At 38.3% G+C, this 25,054-nt stretch overlaps 1 protein-coding gene across 8 annotated transcripts in view; it reads left to right on the top strand.

The window, feature by feature from the left end:
- LOC131683654 (Kv channel-interacting protein 4-like) overlaps nt 1-25,054 on the top strand; it is a 112,291-nt gene that overhangs the window by 32,780 nt on the left and 54,457 nt on the right. For 2 of the 8 annotated variants that reach the window (XM_058965821.1, XM_058965816.1), the window contains exon 1: nt 960-1,112. The exons of 3 other annotated variants lie outside the window; for them this stretch is intronic. The gene's annotated coding sequence lies outside the window, so the exon portion shown is untranslated. Of the gene's footprint in view, nt 1-933; nt 1,113-1,424; nt 1,575-1,929; nt 2,050-25,054 lie in introns of those variants that run through there. 3 more of the 8 variants (XM_058965817.1, XM_058965818.1, XM_058965819.1) reach the window with 3 other exon arrangements.

Below are 25,054 nucleotides of genomic sequence, written 5' to 3'. Positions count from 1 at the left end.
TGGGAAACGCAAAACATCAACTTGTATACTTATTTCGAAAATCACAAGAAGTTTCAGTATCTCAATAACTTTTCAGTTTGTTCTTGCTGAAGGCTAATATTTGATGTCATAGGACACATTTTCTGCCCTCGTTTTTGATCCTTTAACCGTTAAAACGACCAACGCGATAGCAATCTGAGTAATCATTACCTGTAACATCACGGCACCAAGATAGGTTTTTAATTCGATTTAAGACTTTGCTTGGGCTCTAAGGGTAATTTAAGACTACTAATGTAATTCAAGCTACATACTACGGAAAGTCTCGCGAGGAATATTGACTCGAAAAATAGGAGAATAAAAAACATGGTTCGGAAGAAACAGGAAGCTAATGCCTCCGACGGCTTGTTTGTGACTAAGACTAAGTAGCATAACCTTATATATCACAATTCGCCGAGCTTCGGGCTGCCACCTTAACCTTGGCCGGTCTTCCTTGCCTTGCACTAATAATACTATCCTGCTCAAAATTCACGAGTCGAATTGACTTGTAACTGCTACAGTTACTCAATCCATCATAAATAACCAGAGAGAGAGAAAAAGGTTAGAATGTGCATGACTTCTGAACTTCAAGTTCCAATCAGTAGCATTCCACATGCCAATCGGAAAAGTTGAGTTGGTGTGTATGTATATTCATTTCGACCGTCCACGTGTTCCTCGCCCCCCAACTGCTCGAATCTCGCTTTCAAGCTGCCAGTTGTTTCTTATCAATATACGCGTTTACAACACTCCCGTCGACATTTTCCAAAACACGAACAGCCGGTCTGGACGGCGCATAATCTCTCTTTCGGGCAGACATTTCTCTCTTTTTCTCGGTCGGAAAATACCCGACCCGACATCGCCTGTGTTTTCCACGCTGCTGATACCGTTGCCTGTTTACATGCAAGCCTCGGATGCAATCATATGTTATGTGTCAGTTCTCATTTTATCAGTTACATTTTCTCACACAGTGTGTCTAGGTCGGTGGAAAGTTTTGGACTGTTTGTTCCGCAGTCGGTCAATTTCAGGGTCGGTTTTTCACTAACTTAATTCTTATTATTTTTGTTTATGGAATGACAGGCGTTGATGGGTTCAAGGCGGTATGTACGCACAGGCTGGCAAGCTGTTCCATCTTAAAATCAATGACGCGAGTGGCGAAAACGTAGTTTTAAGATTTCTGCGTGCTTCAGTGGGCTGGGCTGGGTTTTCGTTGGTGCATTTTTTTATCCAAAAAAAAAAGAAGTACGACAGTCGTGTATCAGTTATCACCGTTATATAACATTACCCGTCGCTGAATGATATGAGTATAGTGAAGTGGTTGAACAAAACCGAGGAAAATTAAAGTCAAGAGCCCTCAGCAAAAAACTGTGAACGTGACGAGTGGTGGACGTGAAAACGGTCGTGCGGTGAGGTGTTGTGGAAGGAAGGAAGTTGTACAAGAGCGCTTTTACACATTGCTCGTTTATGAAATTGTTTACTTAGCACCTTCCTGCAGTTCATTCAGCGCGAAGCGGCATAAAGTGTGCATCGGATTCCAGTGTTTGAGTCAGCCTTTTTCGCAAGTGGGCATTGCAGGAGTGGAAGAGTGCATTAATAAGCAAGCTATACTTTGAGAAGTTCCACAATAACTGTTTGATACACTTTTTTATTTGGATAAGTAGTAGTGGGAGTTTGCTCTTCGAATGGCAGTTTGGAAAAATCTAATTTATCTTGAGATTGGTTAGGTCATATCCAACAACTCGATTTGTTTGGTTTTATGGAAAAATTATGATTAAATTAAATAATAGGTACTTTTTGGAAGTTCTACGAAATTATGTTTGTTAATAATATTTTTGAACACCTTAGCTAAATTGATAATATTTTTTGAAACTAGTTTTATAACTGGTTATGCTGCAGTCCGTATTCGTTTTTATTTCGTCATTAGTTTCTTATTGTATGAAAGGTCTCGCCTAACTCGTTCTACAATGTTTTGAGAAACTTTCCACCTATTTTAAATAATAAAGGCACGCAAGCTTGTCCTGCTCTGGTGGTACGGAGGTAAGACGCTGATTTCATAAGCTAGTCAATAAAAGTTATACGTCTAGACGCTGCTAAATACTCACACAAACATTAGGATTTCCAGCAGAAAAATAAAACATTTTTTTTGAAAATGTGATCGGTCGATTCTTAAACCATCCCCCTCTCAATTGTATCCGCTGTAAGTTTGAACCAAGTAGAACCAGTTATCAGCCGAACTAACGGGTTTAAAGTTTGTAGGGGTTTCTTGGCAATATCCATGTAGAAAGCCCACTTGCTTGCATTGTCTCCGCTAGGTGGAGCTGTATACATCAGATTTTCACTGCACGTTAGAATAGGAATGATCATTCTATAGCCTATGGCTTTATTAAAAGAAGGAATAGCCATTTAGCTGTTTATGTGAATTTATAGCACTTTTAGCCAAGTGATGTCTGAGTTAGTTTTGTACGGGGCCTATTAACACGTGGCAGTGGATCAATACCCATTAAACTTATTTGATTACCCAAAAAGTTATTCGATTTGGTTGAATGATGGTTTTGGAAGAATATTGGATGCACCATCTTTTGGCTTGAAAATGTTTGTCCACATCTCACTGCATAGAAGGCGTTAACACTAATATTACAATGGAAAGAGATGTAAATAGCTCTTCTACAAAGTTAGAAAACTGACATTTTTCAGTAGTTTTTTGTCTTTCTCATATAGAAAGGTTATGCAATCACTCTGAAAAACGTCAACCTAATCCCGGAGGGCCGAGTGTCATATCCCATTCGACTCAGTTCGTCGAGATCGGAAAAAGTCTGTATGTGTGTATGTATGTGTGTGTATGTGTGTGTGTATGTATGTGCGTATGTGTCAAATAATGTCACTCATTTTTCTCAGAGATGGCTCGACCGATTCGCCCAAACCTAGTCTCAAATGAAAGGTGCAACCTTCCCATCGGCTGCTATTGAATTTTGGATCGATCGGAATTCTGGTTCCGGAATTACGGGTTTCAGAGTGCGGCCACTCAGAAATTTCTCATATAAACTATAGGAAAAATTAAAAATAGAATTTTTATTTTTGATGCTAAATGTGTTCAAGGTGAATGAAACGTCGAGATTTGATGCAAACTCGAAAAAAAATTTGACGACCATTCACTTTTTTGGATTTTGGCACATTTTTGCCTTTCTCATATAGAAAGGTTATGCAATCACTCTGAAAAACGTCAACCTAATCCCGGCCAAAGGGCCAAATTTTTTTTTCGAATCGCATAGGGTTTCTGGATTTTAACAGGGGCGTAGTTGATGGTTTACGGAGAGGGGTTACACCCCCCCTCTACTGTTCGCTCCCCTCCTTTAAAAATCTCCTTAAATCACCCCTCAGACCACCACCCCATCCAGCCCTCATACCCCTCCCTTTCAACCCCATCATCTTTAAACCACCACTATATCACAAAGCATACCAATTTAAGCTGGGGAGTCGCTCGTTCATGGGACTTTCGCCCTCTTCACATACCCACCCCCGCATGACAAAATGAGTTAGCAAGCAGATAACATTGATCTAATGCTGATTAGGCTAATGGAGTATGATATTTTTTTGTTTCAAGTGTTTCACCGTCGACACGTAGCTCATCAAGTTCGTGACTGGCAAGCCATTGTGTATAAGTGCAAAGTGTACTAAGAATGTAATGGACATTTCCACAATTATGTTTAACATAAAAAGCCTCCGTGCCATAGTTTAGAGAAATGAGAAAGGCACAATTGCACCGCTAGGTGGATTAAAACAGGTTTTTTTTAATATGTCGATTAGACTGCTCAGAAAAAATAATGATTTTCTGAAATTTTCTTCCGCCCACCCTTGAATCGATTCCTATTCCCATCTGGAGTGCTTGCTCCAAATTTGAAGTAAATTGGACAAGTCTAGCTACCAGACCGACGCACAGTGGCGGATCTTCGAACAAAAGTCGGACAAAACCTAAAATGTTATCTAATTTGGCTGAAAATCACAAGTTACGCCAATTTTGAGGCGCTGAATTCATCCCATTTTTATGATAGATTTTCCGTTACTGTTCATCAATATCATAAAAAATGAAGAACACTGCTTTAAATCCATTATATAACGTGTTGGATTACTACAAATTTTCTAATTATGTTGAACAAAGCACCATGCGTCTCCATAGCAGTAACAAAACTTTAAAATCTCCTTAAACCCGTTAGCATACCTAGGCGTCAGAACAAGACCATATTAAGCATAAGCATAAGCATAAGAGATCGCCCGTAGTTGCTACTCCGTTATTGACCAGAACCAAATTAGGTTGCAAAATGTTCATTGGAACAACATGCTTGGGAATAACATGATGAGCCACATTGTACAATCTATTCTGATCCCTGCATGCTGATCAATACCGACGCCGGCCACGTCCGAATGCAGATCTTCTGGGAAAGGAAGGAATGTTAGTCCGATACATGTTGCTACTAGAGACCGAGGAATCCTCTGCATCTCCACATGTATCACGGGAAGGGGAGAGTTGTTAGTAAGTGTGCCAATAGCGTTATCATGTAATAATTGCTCTGGGCAGCCGACTGCCGAGAATTTGGGAAATTTATCATTTGTTGTATTAATACGATTAGCAAAATAAGCAACTTGAACTCCGGATAGCCGGCTATAAGGAGCACTGCTTATATTTTTTAATAATATTCAATCACACAACGAATTTTTTCGTGGTTTCTATCGTGTCGGTGCTGATTTTACCCGGCGATCGTTTGAATAAAATGAGGAATCTTATACAGAAGGTTCATCAGAATTTTCCACAGGTATCGCGGAGTTGGTGGTTTGGAAGGGAATAAGGTCTAGGATTCGCTCCAAGCAAGCGATGCGACCTGCATAGCATAGTTTATTAGGTAGTAGTTCAGTTAGTTTTCGAGAACACGATCGCTCGAAAAATAAGATCTACCGAGAGTATCCTATGTTTTCTAAACAAAAGCAATTTCACATCCACACAGCCGATCGTGGGAGTATTGCCTAGAACAGCTAATCTTATCTGTGTAATGGGCCGGATCACTATTTATTGCGACATTATTTAGACTAGTTTCGCTATTCCTTCTCTACGATATATTATTTGGGTTGCAAACTACCGAGTGATAAAACGTTATACAGACAGAGAGTTATGATAGCTCTAGATGTTATAAATCAACGAAAGTATTTATTTTTAATATCGGATTGTTTGTGAAATACACGCATACGAACGATTATATCGAACATTGAAAGGAAATACAGAGGATCGTTAACCTGATGCACGGGCTTGTTACCAATAACGGAACTTGAAATTAGATTCATTAAAACCGATGCGGCGAATTTTCAGTACGTATTACCCGCGATCATCGATACTAGTCAAATTAAAGTCTTATTGGCGCTGATTTCCGGACAACTTTTACGGTATTGTTTTCTCGGCTAGATCGCATACTCTCATTCTGCTACTATCGGCAGAAGGCTGATAGCTCCCAGTCGTCGCCGGTCTAAGGACCAAATGTCATCAATAGACTTAGACTCGCGTGGAGGCATGCGATAGAATTGAAAGCTAAGCAATGAAAATGACAGCAAAACACTTATTCTTCGTGTTGACATAACTGAAGGTAATTGCCAACCGGTCCCCGATCTCTCTCGCGAATTGTCAATGCTCAAACATTATACATGATTGAAGTCATCATTCCACTCAATTAAGGCCATGTGTTTTCCCAAAGCACATTGAATGCTCTGTGAATCAGTTCCCCCGTTGGTAAAACAAATCCTAAAGAAACATAAAAATTAGTTTGCTCAGTCCAAAGAAAAGTTTGCCGACCGGCAGGCACGTGTTCCCTTACAGCGCCATCACATCAACGAACACCCAAAATTTACATGCGACAAAGTATCTGCAATCCCGAATATTAAAGAATCAAAAGCTCTACTCATTCGCAAAAAAATAAGAAAGTAAAAAAAAATAGTTGAATATCCAAAGCGGCTCCAAAGATGAATGACGCCTATGAAACACCCAATAAAAAATAGGTGACAAGGGACGCGGACGAAATTAGCTGAGCACCGACTGGCTGGTTTGCCACCTATTTTTCGGGCGAAGAATTTTGGGGCGACACCTGATAGTCGCTAATCGCTGGTGAAACGCCAATTATTTGAATGTCAATTTTTCTTATTGCCATATTTTTTCACTTTTCGGATCGAATTTTTTTCTCTGAAAAACCATTTTTTACTATTTTTACAATGTACACTGTGTTTCTAGATGTTTTCTGTACACTTTTATTGTCCTTGCATCGGGAATCGACGGACCGTAATGCGAGGAAAAGAAATTTTTCATTTGCCGGAATTCAATTTTCACAAACTGTCACCACTCGCGTCTGTCGAAAATATGCCGAAAAATGCTTTTATAAACCACTTCACTTTATATAATCGTTAAATTGCACCGTTATTAACACTTTTGACAACCGGGAGACAGTAAACTCCCTAGGCGTCAGAACAAGACCATATTGTTCGAAAAGTAGAGATAATTTCCTACAGAATGTATAATATGTGACCGTTCCGAAATGTTTCACCTGATTGTACAGAATACATTCGTAATAAAAATATTTTTGATCTGATCACCTCAAATATAAATAAGTGAAAAGTCATAGATCCAAGCAAACTTGTGAATATACTATAATTGCAAATCAAGTTCTTTCGTTCCCCAATAAAATTAAACTAGTTGTTTTAAAATCAGTCCTAAAGTCCAAAAGAGCAACATGCATTTGAAGTGAACATAGAAATTGTGGTTTCGGAAATGAAAATCATTAAAAAAGTTCGGACATTGCTACGTTTAAACTACTGTTTAAAATCCAGTTTATATCCAATGATCATATCATTTTGTATATATATATATCATTCAGTACATGAGAAATTTAGGAAAAATATAAAATATCAACATTTGAAACGTAACTTTTTGAGGTTTTGTCCGGCCTCCAGCCACTGCACTGTGGTCCCAAAGCTGTATTGAGGAAGACAAAACTGTTTGCGCCTAAACTGCTGGTTTTAGATATATAGTATCTTCGGCAAACTTTCTTAGAACTTTCCTGTCATTTTTTTATATTAGTTGAATTAGGGTGGTCCTTGTGGTTAGGGTGTTCAAAGTATCAACTTCTTAGATATGTAAAATTCAGCTACATAATGTTCTACAAAGTTATAAATCAATGAAATTGAAGCAACTTGCGGGAAGAAACTATGTAGCTATTTCTAATGATTCATGTGTTATGATTTTTGCTATAATTAAGGTAGGGTGGTTCTTGAAAAATTGGTTTTCTATTAATATCTTTTTATGTGTTAATTTCTCGCAAATACTTTGTTCTGGAAGCTTTTAGAACTTTTGTAAAGACACATTTTTACTGAAGCAATGATGTTTCTATCTCTTTTGTTTGCATAGTTACAGGCGATTTTCAAAACAAAAATGGGTTTTTTCAAAGCTATATATATTTCAACGCTGCAAATGAATTTTCAATGTTTTAATTTCATTTGAAAGATCGGAACTTTTCTAGTTTTTGACGAAAAAACTGCGGTAGTGTTATTTCTGTAAAGAAATTAATTATTTTTTAAAATGGTGTATTTTTCAACAAAAATTGTTCATATCTTTTCAAATAGACGACCTAATAACTTTGTTACTTCAGCAAAAATATGCACCATACAAAGTTCTAAAAGTGCTTCAAACAAAGTATTTACGATAAATCAATGTATGAAATGACAAATGAAAAATAGTGGTAAAATCAACTGAGAAATAGCCAATGTGTTTAGTGTTAAAAAAATCTTTAGTGTTAAAACTTTTTCAAAAGCACGATTCAACTAAGTCCAACAACCTATTGGCAAATTAAATAGGTTTGTGGGAATCGACTACTGATTCACCACGATGTAAAATTTCCATGCAAATCGGACTCAGATATTACTTCGAAAAAAAAACTATTCCTAGAAAACTGAACTGCTTTTCAGAATTTAACAAAATTTTGGTAATGAAATTATCCGTTATATTCTCACTTGCGTGTTTGAAGATATTGGGTCGGTTGCCAAATTTGTACGATTTGGTTCAATTTTGCAGCAGTTACTCTTGGTGGGGCTCGGGCCGGTCGATAAGTCTTATTTTCAGTACAAATTATAACCATCTAATACAACCAGCCCCTGGATAGTCTACTTGCGGCTAAAGATAAGCCATTTAACATCATCGATACATCGCGTGATCTAACTAAACAACGCTCGAGTGTGTACACAGAAGTATTTTGTTTACGTACCCACCCGGGAAGTAGAGATTGATGGCATTGTCTCCGAGAATAGCGAAATAGGGGTTGGCTCCTTCCAGAACCCTTTGCTTCAGTCAGTGAAAATAGTGGAAGGTAAGCAATCGCGTTTAGCAAAAATCGAGAAGTTCCTTCAGTGGAGAGATTCCGCATGAGCTGTCGACATATCCCGCATATAAATTATACGGGGAAAAACTAAAGCATTCTTTGAGGTACGCTCCGAGAAGAAATGCTAAAGAGGGTGCCACTGGCCTCGACTAATTTCTAAGCTACATTGCACAGTGGTGTAAATTTAGCACGAATTTTAACTTTTTTCTTAAATTAAATGACTTAGCCTTACAATATGTTTGGCAAAGTTGTCGTACTTAGCGAGGCCCTTCTTTTTGTTTAAACAAATGCTAGGGTGGTTCTAATTTTAGCAATATTCAAAGTTGAACTTTTTAACGGTTCGAGATAGAGCTTTGCTGCCTTCGATGAAGTTGTAGAGCAATACATTTTAGACAAATTTGCTGAAAACATGCAAGTTCTAGCTTTTATATTTTTTATTGCGCGAGAAATCCAAATGTAAGCTTTAGGGTGTTTCTTAATGAAACGGTTTTATCTTTATAACTTTTGTAGTATTTATTTTACGCTAAAGCACCCTTCGGACAACTTGAAGATTATTTCAGGGCGCATAATTTCCTTTAAAATACCAACTACTAAACTCTTTTCGTTTCGAAGCTATGAGAACTTTTATATACAAAATATAACTTTTTCAATTGGCATTATCTTCGATTGGGGCACTTAACATTAAGTACCGTTGCTGCCATATGAGATAGCATGCTTTGTAGTATTGATCACCAAAAATAGCAAATACGATATTTTTATGTCTTGCAATATATAATAGAAAAGTATTGTAAAGTGCAATATTTTATCATGAAAACGAAACTATAATTTTTATTTTGTCCACTGTGAAAATAATTTAAACATATTACAAAGGGTCAATTCATGAAAAACCAATTTTTTAATATAACTTTTTCAGTTTTCGTTTTTTTTCCAACATACCCTTCTGATGTTTTTCGAAGTTTTTGAAGACGAACATTTTCTTCTATTACATCAAAACTCTAGCTTCTATCGTTCAAAAGATATAATCACTTAATATATCAAAAATAGATTATTTTAACTCAATTTTATGAAATTTAAAAAAAATATCGTGTTCGCCATTTTTTGCTTAATTGTAACTCTACTCATGACCTTATTTATAGTTGAAAATGAATTATCTTTTGTTTGTCCCAATGAATGCTATTCCAAAAAACAAATTTTAGGCGAATATGTGCTCATAACCTTTCAACGAAAATAGTTAGATATGTCGTGCCATGAAACAAATTATTCGCCTTAAAACAATCTTAAAGTTGCCTGAAGACTACTTCTGTTTTAAATCAATACGGCAAAAGTTATTTGAATGAAACAGTTTTTCAAAGAAACACCCAAACCTTCGATGTTATATTTAGTCGGTGTTAAGTCAGACCGGACTAAGTGACAAAATATTGATTTCGAGAAAAACGAGTTTGAAGTTTGAATTGCAGCATCCTTTACATTATGATTGAAAATTAATTTTTGCCATAATTCTTGTTTAATGTTAGGTATTTCAAATCTGGCAAAAGTCGAATTTAGCTGACGAAATTCTTTATCCAGTGCTATCATTATCTTAATTTTTGATGTTTTGCGACTTAGTCCGGTCTGATTTAACACCGACCATTTGTTGTAAAATGAAAAGAATGACAGTTATAGCTTACATGTCTTCAACAAACTTTTTCAAAATTTGTCGTTCTACAACTTCGCTGAAGGTCGTTTTACTCTAGCTGGAATGATTGAAAAGTAAATTTTTTGACTGTTGTTTTAACAAAAAGAAGGGGCTCACAAAACACGAAAACTTTCCCAAAGACTTAATGAGACTAAGTTCCCAAAGACTTAATGAGACTAAGTTGTTTAGTGCATTGTTGACTAAAGAGCGAGATTCTGACATCTTCTAATGTGCCTATAAATTTTCGAAAGAGAATAATCGTTTCCTTTCCTAAGCTTCCTCGTAATTTAACGGCATTTAATATTCAATAAGAAAATAGTTTTTCGATGGCTGATAGTATGCATTTTGAAATTATGTTAAAAGTTGTTGTAGAGAGAACTTTTTATTGCAAGCTAAGCTGAATGATCCAAATACACGAACAAAGTTTGTTCACGTCTTAAAAACGACAAACATTTGATTGTTGATAGTGTATGAAGGAGAAACGCGAATAACTTTTGAAAAGGCAAAATTTCGCGAATTAATTGTTTATGTTGGAGTAAAATTCCAAATATCCCGATAACTATCGCATTTTGGAACTTTTTGTTAAATGCATTTTGATGAGAAATGACATTTAGAATCACATGCTGTAATAATATTACAGTTTTGTCTAATTAGCATGAAATTTAAAAACATTTATAACGTTATCGTTAGAACAACTTTTGCACTGACAAGTTCGCCATCATGCAATCACATTCAAAATGATACTTTTCGCTTTGGATTTTTATTGTCAAAATATAAAAAATTAATTTTTTTTGCAGTGATACATTTTTTCAGGGCGAAGTTCTTTTTGTGCAGAAATATTCATTTCCTGTAACTCGTTCTCAGATAGTTTTTTTATTTGGATTATACAGGTTTTAACCTTAGGGTCATTCGCCTCCTTTCGAGTTAGAGAAATATCTTTTGGAAAAATCTCTAACTCCATGTGCTGGGTTGGGAATCGAAACCTGGAGCTGTGTACAAGACAATCGATTTTTCAACTACACTATGCCCGTCCACTCTGATAGTTTTGTTGTATAAAATACGGTAAAAGAACATTTTTTTTTAAATTCTGCATGCAATAACTTATACGCCCTTTTGCTCTCATTTACTATGGAAAATGTTTAGTCTTCCATGCCGGTGAAACGTGTATAGTTCCATCGGAATCGATGATGGTCGGTCAGGATTTTAAAGATTTTCGGACGGATCTTTGCGGTATTCCTTAATATTGGCTTATATGAAGTTATTGAGTTATTTTATCGTAGTGGCGGAATACGAATTTCGACGAACTAGCACAAAAGCCGGTAGTTTCTTGCGAGTCATTATAAAAATTGTACCATCTTAGTTATGGAATTTGCATTTCGACTTCGTTTCATCCGACACTAACTTGGTGATAGGGCTAGGCTGGTTTCGGATTGATGCAAGCTCCAAAAAACGAAAACACTAATTATGTTTCTGAGCACACCCCTATTCATGCGTGATGTCCGCAAGAAAAGGAGTTCTGATTAAACTGATGAAAATTAATGAAATCGAAACTTGGTTTGGTTTAGCAGGCCAAAGCAATATCCTCAGTGGAGAAACATTTAGGTGAAAATTATTTTTTCTCCATTAAGAAGTAAAACAATCTTTTTGCGTAAAGAGTACAAAACCTATAATTAAATTAGCTATGGAGTTTACGATTCGACTTCGTCTCATCAGCATCCGATACTAACTTAGTGACAGGACTAAGCAAGAGCCGAACTGAGGCTAGCTCCAAAAAACGAAACCACTATTTGTCCTAAACCTAGTCATGTGTGGTATCCCGTAAGAAAATTTTCTCCTTGCTGGTAAAAAATTACCTAAATTTTCACCACTACGGAGAAATATAGCACCATCATGTAAAAAACACAGCTCGATTGCAAACCCATATATTGTCAATGACATTTCGATAACGTTTGGTGTTTATATTTACACTTATTGCTTTCCTCTTCCAGCAGGCATATGGTAACCTTGGTTTAAGGACAGTTTGAATTTACAACCAGCCAACATATATGTTTCATCGTCCATTGCCACGAAATATAGCTTCGTAACATTGCTAAGTATTTATTTTGCGCTTTAAAAAAAAAATCGACAAGGTTTTTGTTATTTTCAGTTCCCTTTAGCGCCACTATAATTTTGTACATTGACAATCCGGCTTATTTGTCAGTGCTTTGTAAATAGCATCATGCATAATTATGTTTTTAATAAGGAACCGGTTGGATTTTGTGAAATTATAAACTACAAAATAGTTCATTTAAATTTTCAGTGGTCGGATTTCTTTTTTTATGTGTTTTCATTTCCATTGCCGAAAACTTGCCGAGACCGTAAAAATCAAATAAGTGCATCGCCCACCTAAAAGTAAGGTGTTTATGAGAGTGACTGTTGTGCGATTTAAGTACTGTATTACGCATGTTATTTATAAACAACCATTTTCTGGTGGATATAAACACATTTTTACTTTCCCTATATATTCCATATTCAATGAATCGTGCGAAGGGAATGTCTAAGCGTTTAAATAAGAAAAGTAAAATGTTTTGAATACGTTCATGAAGATTAACCAACCCAAAATTTGGCCTTATTAGCTTTTCTATAATAACAAAATGCATATCTTTTACTTCTTCTTCCTTATCCTGAAACTAAAATTTATCCGATTAACCGAACCGAGATAAAATTGTACATCACCCATTAGGGGTCATGCATAAATGACGTAGCATTTTAGGGGGTAGGGGGGGGGTTAACCAAATTTGTGACGAAGTGTCACGAGGGGGAGGGTAGGGTCAGAAGTTGTGCGACGTAGCATCAAGTTTAAATTTTTTGGCGGGTATCAAAACCCATTAATTAGAGAAAACAATTTAATGTTCCTCCATTCCTAAGTTGATTTTCACGCGGTTTTTCATTTTGTAAATTTTACTGTTCGCGGAATGGCAGGCTCGCAAAGAAAAGGATAGATTTTTCACGCGGATTAAAATTTCCACATTAGTAGGCTAATATTGCTAACTAGTAGACTTATTTTGGTAGCTGAATTAAATTTTCTTTCGGATTCAATCAAAGAAAATTTAGTAATTTAGTTGAGCTTATGCTTCCTAAAATCATTGGCAGCTGCAGGATTGTGAACTTTTCTTCATGCTTTATGACATGTAAAATTCTAAACAAAACTATCCACACTATATTTGTCATGAAATAGGCTTCTTTTGTAGGCAATTTGCTGTTATAATGAAAATGTTGATAAAAGTCGTCAAACATTTTGTAAGGACATATATTTAAAAGAATTGAAAAACATGTAATTTTTTCATCTTCCGGTCACGTTGCGTGGGGGGGGGGGTTAGAGATATGCTACGTCATTTACAAGGGGGGGGGGGGTTAGAATTTTGTGACCAAATGCTACGAGGGGGAGAGAGGGGTCGAAAATCGCCAGAAAAAAGCTACGTCATTTGTGTACGGCCCCTTAGAAAAACATTCAATATCGGTGTGAACCTTCCGGCAGATGCGCTAGTACACAGAAAGCGTGCCAATCAGAAAAACAAGCGAAAGCCTCTTTGAACATCAGCGCCTACTCGTTCAGTGAGCCATACGCGCGACTTCAAAACGACCAGACATAAAGTTTTCAGCAGGGTATAACTTATGAACGGGTAATTATGGACGAACGGTTTAAACTTCGTTTTGTAGGTGAAACCCAGTCTCATTAGAATAATTGATAGTATAATTACAATTTTTGCCGACAGTAAAGTTACACGGGTTCGAAAATAGGCTAAAATAAAATCAAAATCAGCCATAAGTCGTTACACAGCATTCACAGCTATTTAGTAACTTCGAAAAAGTTGTGTGTTTTGTAATGATAAAAAATACCTTAGAATATTGTTAACGCGAGAAATCATAAACAAAAAGTTATAAGCAAAAATAAGAATTGAAGGAGTTCATCATAGAACACATCTCATAACTCAACTACTGTGAGTGACAGAGACAACATGTCTTCTGCAAAATTTATAAAAACTCTCTCCTCTACAACTTGGCGAAGACTGCTAAGCGCTATCTCTTTCGGTTCAAAAGTTAAATTTTCTATAGCCTACTATGATCCACTTTTTTCAAAAATAAAATTGCCAAAAGATGGCTCCTCCAATGAATTAAGTACCTCGAAACGCTGTTTTGAGCCACTGTGCGGTGGTTGAGTGGTAAGCGTGACCGCCACTCATTCCAGTTGGCCTGGGTTCAATTCCAGCCGAGGTCGTTGAGATTTTTCTGGGGTGAAAAAATCCGATCCATGAAATTGGTGGATCGATATCTAGTCGAGGTAGTGGAATCACCTCTCTGGCGTCGGTGAAGAAGAAGTATATCCAACTTCTATACTCTACTAACAAAAATATCCTCCTCCCGTGATACTTGTGGAGTGCGCAGTAGTATATACGGCCTCTAGCAAAAGCAAGTATCGGACTAACAATTCCTTCCCTTTCCTTCCGCGATCTACGTTCGGGCCTGGCCGGCGCCGGTATTGATCAGAAACACTTTAGGATTACCAGGAGTTGCACATTAAAAGATGTTTCGCTTATCCCAAGCATAATTATCTACTGATTCCTTGTGCAACTTCAGCTAGTCCCGATCGATAACGGAGTAGCAGCCAGGGGTGGTCGCACAACCTCAAGCTCAAGCTCTCTTTACGAGAAACCTGCTACCAATAAATCAAAGAGATGGGGGCGGGCATAGCGTAGTTGGTAAGTCGATTGCCTTGTGCGCAGGTCATCTGGGTTCGATTCCCAATTCCGAACATAGGGTTAAACATTTTTTGTAACCGTAAAAGAGGCGTATGTCCCTAAAGTTAAAACCTCTATAATCAAAATAAAAAAAAATACCAGCAAACAAAATGGTGGCGCGAATTTGAGCTTGAGTTAATATGGATATTACCCAGTCAAATTCATCCGGAATTTCGATTCCGAATCGGAATTTCTGGTTTGGTTTCCCCGAATGAGAAATAAGCATGAGAAATATTTTTTATGCAACCTTGTTATTTTTTGGGTATAGAATCCGTACAGATTTTTCTTTAGAAGAGTAGAGATAGAAAGAATTTTTCATCTCCCGGTACATATTTAATTGTGGAAACACTGGTTCAAAGTAAGCGCGTCCGGCCTTCGGGCGGCTAAGACAAATCTTTGGAAAGACCCAAATGCATCTTTTGGATTTACACGACAAAGAAAGGCGCTCATGGCATTGACTGGTGATTTCACAACAACTGCGACTGCTGCCCTTGAGGCCATTCTAAATATCAAACCATTGCACACACTTTAGACATGAAGTACTATCATATACAGACATACTGCAGGTTACTGGGCTTTGGAACAGTAGCCATGTTGATCTTGCTACAAGTCATACACGACTGCGATCACTCTCATACACTCAGTTTAAAATGAGCTTTTTTTCTTGCGGTACGCTTGAATAGGGGTTTGCTCAGGAACACAAATTGTGTGACCGTTTTTTTGGAGCTATAGCGTCAATCCGGCGCTAGCCAAGTCCGTTAACTATGTTAGTGTCGGATTCTGGTGAGACGAAATCGAAACGCAACTTCCATAACTAATTTATTTAACATTGATGATATCGTCCAAATGTTTTTTATAAAATGGTAAATTTCGGTGCCCAACGCCAGGTTGTCTCTGGGTGTGCTTCCGAATATTTCGCTTCAATCAATCACACCCGGACATTTATTATTCTATTTGTATGGAACGATACGAGGATATTAATTCTAATCAAAACAGTTGTCTGTTTGAGATAACATCAGACCAAAACTGCTTGTTACACACCATGCATAAAACTTACTAGCGCAATGTTTCGACCTCCTCGAAATGCTGCGTAATTTTGCAATTTTTATAAGTTAAAGTAAAATTCAAGATACTGTTCGTGCGAATTACCAGAAGGAAGAAATGAAGCCACTTATGTAGCCACTTAGAAGGGCAGTATTTATGAAGTGCACCTTGTACTTGAAGGACCAACAACCTTACGCTGCACTGCATTTTTCCCTCCCAGCCAAGATGCTGTAGACACATGCATTATTATTCCGTATTCTGAAATGCAACTGTTTGGCGAGCTGTTGTCTTCATAACTATTACAGTTTTGAATATATTATGAAGTATATGTCTCGAAAGATAATCGCAATGTAATGCGGACATTAAAATGGTGTTGTTATTTCGTTAATCCAAAGAATGCAAAAGGTGGTACATAAACATTGGCCAAAATTGTGTCACCCTAATGCTCATTCGTAAGCTTAATCATTTGAAATGACATTAAGGGGGCTATTGTCATAAAAAATATTAGCTTTTAAAAATATGATTCAACATTGTGACTACCGTTTTCATTGTGAAGCTGTTCTCTTTCGCATCACCGTCTTTCATATCTTCACATCTTACATAAGCCTAAGAATAAATAAATCATTCTGTTAAGTCTCAAACTTTTAACGTAGAGACAGCTTTTGTCATCGCAGTTTCCACAAAATCAGACCTGACTGTTGTAGGACAGTCTCGTGCAGAAAGCATATCGATTCTTTATCATTTGCTTCACTCAAGCGTAATTGTTTCCCCTACTCAGATCTCAACACGTGCTTGAGGGAAATTTAAAACGGGGAATCTTTGAATGAAAAAAGTCACCTTTTGCATTTCTTAGAATAGAAATATATAGCATTGTAAGAAACTAAGAAAAAACTATAGTATCTGCGCGACTATTCTACTGACTGCATTCGTCGTCCTTTTTCCTTTGCGCATATCCTGTACGACACTCTCTGCGATTAGAGCCGGTAGCTTGCTTCGCACTTTTTCAAATGGGAGAGGGGGGCAGTCGAGGACCACGTGCTCCGGCGTCTGCTCCACACCCTCGAACTCCAGACTATAGACTTCCTGAAGCAGCCGTGACAATTCTCAAGCTCTAGCTGTCACTGCTAGTTCACTGATATCATTCTCGCATGTAACTGTGCTCTGCTCATGCACATTGTCTGTGCTAGTCTCTAGCGGATAACGCTCGTTCGCTGTGCTCGTTTCGATAGAGACAGTATTTTGACGGAGATTCGGCATCTCACTACACCGTTCGGAACCGCCAATTCTATTCACCGGGCTTCTGCTACTACTCCAACGCATTCGTGCTTGCAGCATGATGTCAGTTGTTAACCTGGCTATACCCTCCTCCGCAGGCAAACAGGTAGGATGCCGAGGTCGGTACGACGATTCCGGGTGGAGCGTTAATTCTGGTACGATGGTGATGGCGCCACAGCCATCTAAAACCAGTACTTCGCCTCACACCACTCATTTAGTCTCCAGACTTAGATTACACCGACGGAGAGTTCCGCGGTAGTGGAAGTTCTCCCGAAACCAATTTTTATGCTGCTCTTCAATCTACTAAACTGGGCCAACAGGTAGGGTGCCGAGGTGGGTCCGGCGATTTTGGTAGAGTCTGGCGTCCCGACGACCCGATTAGCTGCTTCGTGGCGGGTTTCTAGTCGGTGGCGCTATTTTGTTGATCCTTTTGTCACTTGTAGCTCGAAGAGTATACTCGTCACTACTTGACAGCGTCTCAGATATGTTCGTCGTTGCACATCTCTTCGGCTATACTGTTGACTGTCACGCCGGGCATACCATTCGAACTTCTTCGAACCTACGGCATTCGAAGACCACGTGTTCCGGTGTCTCTTGCATATTCACACACTTCGGGCAAAGGGGTGACGAAGCATGTCCAAACCGATGCAAGTACTTCCGGAAGCACATGCCCAGACCAAAACTGCCTGAGATGGATGTTCATCTCTCCATGAATCCTATACACCCATGTCGACATATTTGGGAAGTGTCGATTGGTCCACCTTCCTTTCGTCGAGTTATCTCACTCTTGCTGCCATTTAGTCAACGAGTTCGCTCTGACCAGTCTCCTTGCATTTCGTTATTCGTTCGCTTATAGAATTCCACATCTTCAGTCAGAGTGATGCAGACTGGGATCATCCCGGCAATGACATATACCACCTCCGACGATATTGTTCTGTACGCGCTCGTGACACGAATAGCCATTAGGTGAAACGTACCTGTCAACTTCGTCCGGTTCCACTTTGAGTCTCTTGTTGCACCTTGCTCCCCGATGTTCGGCATGATCCTTAACCGATCGTCGACCATCACACGCAGATGCTTCAGCACTCGCAACGATGGAATTGAGTGTCCACCGACGCTGTTCACGACTCGCTGGATTTTTTTACTATTGCTGGCCAGCACTACCTCCGTCTTGTAGTAATCCAGCGGCAACTTGACATCAGCCATCCAGGTTTCAGCGATGCCTGTCACCTTTGCCGTTAACGTCTCCGCTTTCTTCAAAGTCTTGTCGATTATCGTCAGAATATTGTCGCCTGAAAAGTCGACAATCTTGACTCCCTTGGCCAGTTCCAGTCTTAACACTCCGTTGTACATTATATTCTAGAGCGTTGGGCCGAGCATAGAACCATGACCCTAATTGACCTATACTCCATGTTCGTCTCGTAGACCAGCACTCGGTTTTAAAAGTTACTTTACAGAACCTTGGACCGGTAGCCTAAAACCAACATTGTGTGGAGCGCTGCGGCGAAAGCCACCCAGCTGGCACTGTTGAACGCATTCTTCAAGTCGATCGTTACTACGACGCAGTTGCGATTACACCTTCTCTTTTGCTTCTATGCTTTCATTGCGCTCGCGATGGTTTTGCGAATTGTGTCCACCATTGGAATTGTTTTCCGGAATTTGAATTGCCTCTGCGATAACGCGTTCTTACTTTCAGCGTATTTCGCCAGTCTGCCAGGATGTTGAGGATGCCAGCAGGCATATAGGCCAATACGATGCTAGATCTCCAGGTGGCTTTCTTCGATTTGGCAGCAACACCAGCTTCTGGATCTTCCATCTGTCCGGGAAGTAGCCTTCGTCCTGGCGTTTCTGTAACACTGCTCTGCACATGTTTGAAGACGCCAACATCGCACGTTGGGGATACCGTCCGGACTGGAACTGTTCTCTTTCAGTTCAGTTTGTCACTGTAATGAGCTCGTCGTTGAAGACCCGGGTATCATCAACATTTCCACCATCTGCATCAACGTCCGGTGTAGGCGGCCACACAGTTGTGTCGTGCTTCGGGAAGATACTCTTTACGACGGTTTTAAATTTGTCAGCGCACATTTCAGTTGGCGTCGTTGACCCTTTGACATTGACCAACATGACATTGCTCATGAGGTTGGTTTTTTCTTTCCTATACAGCTCCTTGTAACAGATGGACTTGCTCAGCACTATCTCGCGTTTAAAAGCGGCCCTGGCTACCCGGAATGTCACCTTGCGCTCTTCTTTGCCTGCATCGGATCTATCTCCCTGGCCGCGTCTTTTGGTTTTACAATTCCGACGACCAAGTAGTAGTGTAGTGGATCGCTTGGTGGTCACTATATGTGTACTTCTCACTAATTCGCCGATTCATGTTATTCATCAACGAAGGACTGCAGAATGTTATGTGTGTAATGAATTTCCGACCGTCTTTACGGAATGTGCTAGCGGAACCTTCGTTGCACAGTTTTACATCCATCTTCGCCAGGACTACCAACAAGCTATAACCTCTCGTGTTGGTCAATATGCTACTTCACTCTACGGCTCAAGCCTCAAAGTCTCCTCCTATAACAAGCGACGTTCGGTTAGTGCGTCCAGCGGCCGATTGTACTGCTCTGGTGGCGATCACGATACGCCTCTGCAATAATTGCAACGTCGCACTTCGTTTTGTTATCAAATGCCACAACAGTTGCTGTACAATGTCGCAATGAATAAAATTAAGCTGGGTTATCTCCATCATTGCCTTTTTATACTCAGGGCATTTGAGACAGCTCATCCTCTGGTAGTTTTCGTCCTCCGGTTTGCAGCTAATGCATCTTGGTGGCTTCGTGCGTCTCTAGCAACGTATCGCTTTCCTCCGAATTTTCTACACAATGCTGACCTGTCCGTGCCCTTGCAGTTCCTCGCCTGATGTCCGAGGTTCAAGTACCCGAAGCATCTCTTCATCTGTCTGGAAACTCGTGGAGCGGCTCTCAGCGAGCACCCCGACTATCCGACTTTTATCTTGCCGGTTCCACCAACTTGTGGGCAAAGTCCACCGATAGTCAAAAAGCCACCGACCCTTGATACGATTTCCTGCTCGATTATGACAAACTTTAGTTCTTTCTGATCTCGTCTTCCTGTGGCAGGGCTCTCACGTTCGCTCCACTGCCAAGGATCTAGTAACGAGCCGGCGGTAGGCCGAGCACTTGACGGAAGGATTTTTGTTCAGCTCGAGGATCGACTCGCCTTGAAGAGTGCGATGATAGTTTCTTATACAGATATATTGTTGAGCTTTAAGCAAAATAGAGATAAATTTAAATAAATTAGAGAATATCTCAATAAAGTAGATTGTTCTTTACCACATTTCGATAGTTTTAGAATCGAAATGTGGTAGAATGATAGAAATTTCCGCTGCCAATTTGAGATTCTGCTGCCCTCTATTTCCAACCTAATAATGTACAACATCTGAAATGCAAATAAAAGTCTGCTTTATTGCAAAGTTTTATTCTTAGCCTTTACGTGGCTGTTATGTGAAGAAAATCCACCTAGGATTGAAGGAAAAGTCCAACTTTATTTTCGTACTAAATTTCCGGATGCTGACTGCCATTGGAGAGTGTCATTAAAGAGCCTTTGTAGCGATGAATAATTGTATTTGGTCCAACTCTACCAAGTGCTTGCTCCTTTCGGTATCCCCTGTTGCTTTACAATCGAACAGAAGTAAATCTTTTTTTAGCCAGCACCGTTTAATTTGCGTGCCTGAAATGAAAAAATATATCAAGCTGATAAAGGATTTTTGATACTTATCTTGTGCAAGGGCAAACTGTCGACCTAATGTATAAATGATGGAATAAATAAAAAAATCAAAAAGTTTTGCGAGCGAAGACGACTTTAAATTACGAACAATTAAAAAAATATTGGGTCGAAAACTTTTTTGGTAATCCTAGTCCCCGCCACAACGATTTGGGAAAACATGATTTCGAGATAATCGTGTTTACGCTATAACTTTACTTCTATTATTGCTTGGATCTCTTTAAAAATTTGGGATAACATTCCTATACTTTAAGATAATGGAATTAAAAAATCAATTTTTTTTACCGACCTCAATATAAAAAACCCCTTAAAGAAATCTCAAGTATCGTCAAGGATACATAGAAATTTCATAAAAGGTGAACTGAACTGGCCTTGATTAGGAAAATCGATGGAATAATATTAGGTCTAAAAGTAGCTACGAAATTCTCAGAGCGCTAGGAACTTAATGCAAATGTGGGTTATTGGAGCTATTATTCGTACCAACGAAGGTTGGTCGGGGAAGTATTTAGACAAGTGAGTCCAGGGTAAGTTGAAACACGGACACACGATTTAGTTTACAATCAGGGTAATGGGACTATTTTGCTTTATTGGTGAGAGTGCCGCACTGTTTCTTTAATTACTTGCTTTCACTCGATGGAATGCTTATGAAATTGTTATTGTTGCTTATTTTCAAGAATCGGCATAAAAACAAGAATGGCTTGAAAATGAAGAATTAATCTTGCTTGAGGGTAACGAAAGCTCAAATTAAGTACCCCATTTTTAACACTAGCATTTGAGTCAATTCGTTGAACAAAGATGACACAACGGTTAGTAAACAAACGACTGCGGACCGGGCAGTAACAAACACCAGATCAATAACGTTCGGGCCCAGTATCACTAAACCAACCGCCATTACCAACATCGAAGTATAAACGATTACATCAAATACCTCCAAACATATAACCAACACCACCAATAAGGAATCAAATGCCGATGAAGAAGGATTTACAACAGCATTCGTAAGTACAAGAAACAAACAAGAACATCCGACCGTGAGCATCATGGAAGCAGTACCGATGACGACATGGACGTGAACGAAAACGCGAGAGATGACGAACCGAATGACCCCCAAGGTGCGGCAGACAACGCATCTAATGTTTCACCACCAAGGAAGAGGATCTCAACACGCAACAGTAAGCTGCGTTAACAAGATCCGATGTACAAAAGTTAATTTTAATTTTTACGCGATGTAAAAATCTTGAAAAACCAATGGCTCAGTTATGCTAACGCATGGAGCCGTGTCAAATAAACAGGAAATAAAAAAAGTTATTCAACTGATTACTGATTGCAGAGATTTAACGCACGTAAAATGCGGTTCGTGAAATCGTAATGTTTGATGAATAGTTTCAGATATCAATTGTGAGCCTTCACATGTTTTTTTTTTCTGCGAGCGCATTTCTAGGAGCTCTTCTTCTAGCAGATGGGGCTCTTTCATGTGTGTGGTGTTTATATTTGTTTTGAATTTTTGATAGGCTGAAAAAGTAGAATGATTCATTTTACAAATTAGTTAGAAATTTTTCGTCGCGATGGAGTATTAAGCATTGCACCTCAACCAGATTTTTTTCGATGTTAAATTTGGCGACGATAATTGGATTGAGAATAGATGCACAGAATGAAAATGTATTATCATTTATGCTGAAAACAGAGATATTTGTGCTAAATAAGTATTATATAGGTGTTTAAGAAACAATATCCTGATACTATTCTGAGAAAGATTATAGATAAAATAGCTTCATTTAAAAGTTGTTCAAAACCAGTGCGGCCTTTCCCCTAATGAAACCAAAATAGGCTTATCACGCTAGCAAAGTGTTTCGCTTCGGTTTGTTATCCGCTATGTTACTCATCAGCAATTAGAACTGCTGTGCTTACGGGACTTCACTGGCGATCAATTGCCCGGGAACTCCAATGGTGTTCCAGTTTTTGAATTCTGTGATTATTTAACGGTCGAATTGGTCTGCCGTGATAGGGAAACTGTGCCCAAGACGGACACCTTAAGGTTAAATAGCAAATTCAACTCATCGATTAATGCATTGCACAGAGTTTTTTTTTGCCAAAATTGTGCGATCTATTCACGATCTATTGACGTCTTCGTATGAATTCGTAGATATTACCAGTTCTTTCATATGATGTTATTATTTTAATGATTAATGAGTGAGATATATTTACCAACTATCTTGCAAATGTAAATATTAAAATTATGGCTTCGGCAAAGTTGTAGAGCAAGTTTTTGCGAACAACTTTGCCGAAGGCACATAGTCTCTATCTTCAACATCTTCAACATGATTGCTGGTTGTCTGTGGACGATCCCTTTAAAGCCAATTCATTACTGACACATTCCACGCAGTTGTATCGCTTACCTCATGAAAATAAATCTGTTAATATAAGTAAAAATTGATCTGAAATATGTTGGTATAGGTTTAAGGGTCCCAAATCATAGATATATAGAAATTTTTTAGAAGAATTTTATGACGGTCGTCAATGAAAACCAGTAATACATTTATGACTTGTTTTTAACAATTCATGTGATTTTTCGGTACCACACCGGTAGGATTGTAATAAAATTATTTTGGAGATATCGTAAATGCCACTTTATTGTTTACATATTGTATAAAGATTTCATCTTTGGACGTAGATTTTTTGAGTGTATAGGTTGCCGGATAAAGGGGGGGGGAATAAAATTTACCATTTTTGTTCTGTCCCCTAACGCAAAAATCATGTTTTTTTCGATTTTTCACGAAAACAAAGCGCTATCTATGAAAACTTTTTAGGAGCTATTAGTACTCATCAATACCTTTTTAAAAATGTGCTATTTGTATATAACATGCTTTGAAAACGTTCATTCATAGGGGTCCACTGAAGTGTTGTCTCCTAACGCTTTTCTTTACAGTGCGATAAATTGCAGAGTTACTATGAGAGCCTACAAAACAGGATATAGACATAAAAGGATATAACCTATTTCAGCAATAGCGCAACCATGAAGTGGTATAGGAGGGATGGAGAATAGGGGATGGGGCTATACTTTTAAGGGGGAGGCCTACAATTTCACAACACAATTTGAAGTGATTTCACAAAAAATCGTAGTTTAACGAAGCAATTAATGCTTTTATACCACAATAAAGTCAAAATTTTATCCTGAAAGCACGCATTTTTTAGAAACCGCAAATATAAGATACGATTTCACGAATTTCCCTTTAGGTAATTCAATGCCTGACCTATAAGACCAGGATTGTGTGAAATTTTTCAACGAAAAAATTAATTTGTGGTGTAATATATCTAAATTTCCAAAAAGCTGGGTCTTACCCTCCTTTTCCAATAATCGCGTGAAGCAGCTACATCTTGATTAATTTCCAAAATCATCACTATTATGTGTCGTTTGGCAGATCTGTGAATAGAAACGGCTGTACAATCACCAGAGGTTGAACAGGAAGGGCAATACTCTCTTTCAAGATATTTTGAAAACGTTTTACTGAAAATTCGCGAAAACATTACATACAACATTTAAATATAGTAATAACTGCTTGACTAAATATAATCGTTTGACAGCCTTAATGCTGCGGTGCTTAGGTGACACATTTGTTTATTTGTGACGCAACAAGAAAATAAATATCTTTGAACCATTCTAATGACTAATAGTAGTAGCTGTCAATATTTCAAATCGCCCCGATTCAATATTGTGCACCAAATCATATAGAAACATCTTAGATAATCCTTATAACAAAACTTTTTTTTCTCTACCCTAATTAACAGTCAATTTTATTTTCAAGATTTCAAGAGGATTTCTGCGTAGAAAAAACCCACTTTTTTGCGAATATGTTTTAGAAATTTGGGTGAAGTGTACAAAAGGGTGAATTGATCACAACTTTTGTACATTATAGTGTATCATTTAAATAACATTCTGTAATCTTTTCTTGCAAAAATTTGGACATTCGGTGACGAAGGTTTTTGTTGAAAGTTTGAAATAAATCGGTTAAGTAGTTTTTGAATGGCAGTTAACACAAAAATTGTGTTTTTTCTAGAGACGCTCAATAAAAAATTTC

The sequence above is a fragment of the Topomyia yanbarensis genome, chromosome 2 (assembly GCF_030247195.1).
Source record: "Topomyia yanbarensis strain Yona2022 chromosome 2, ASM3024719v1, whole genome shotgun sequence".
In the NCBI taxonomy this organism is placed as follows: domain Eukaryota; kingdom Metazoa; phylum Arthropoda; class Insecta; order Diptera; family Culicidae; genus Topomyia; species Topomyia yanbarensis.
The sequence above is the reverse complement of the archived record's forward strand: the minus strand, read 5'-3'. Positions and strand labels throughout refer to the sequence as shown.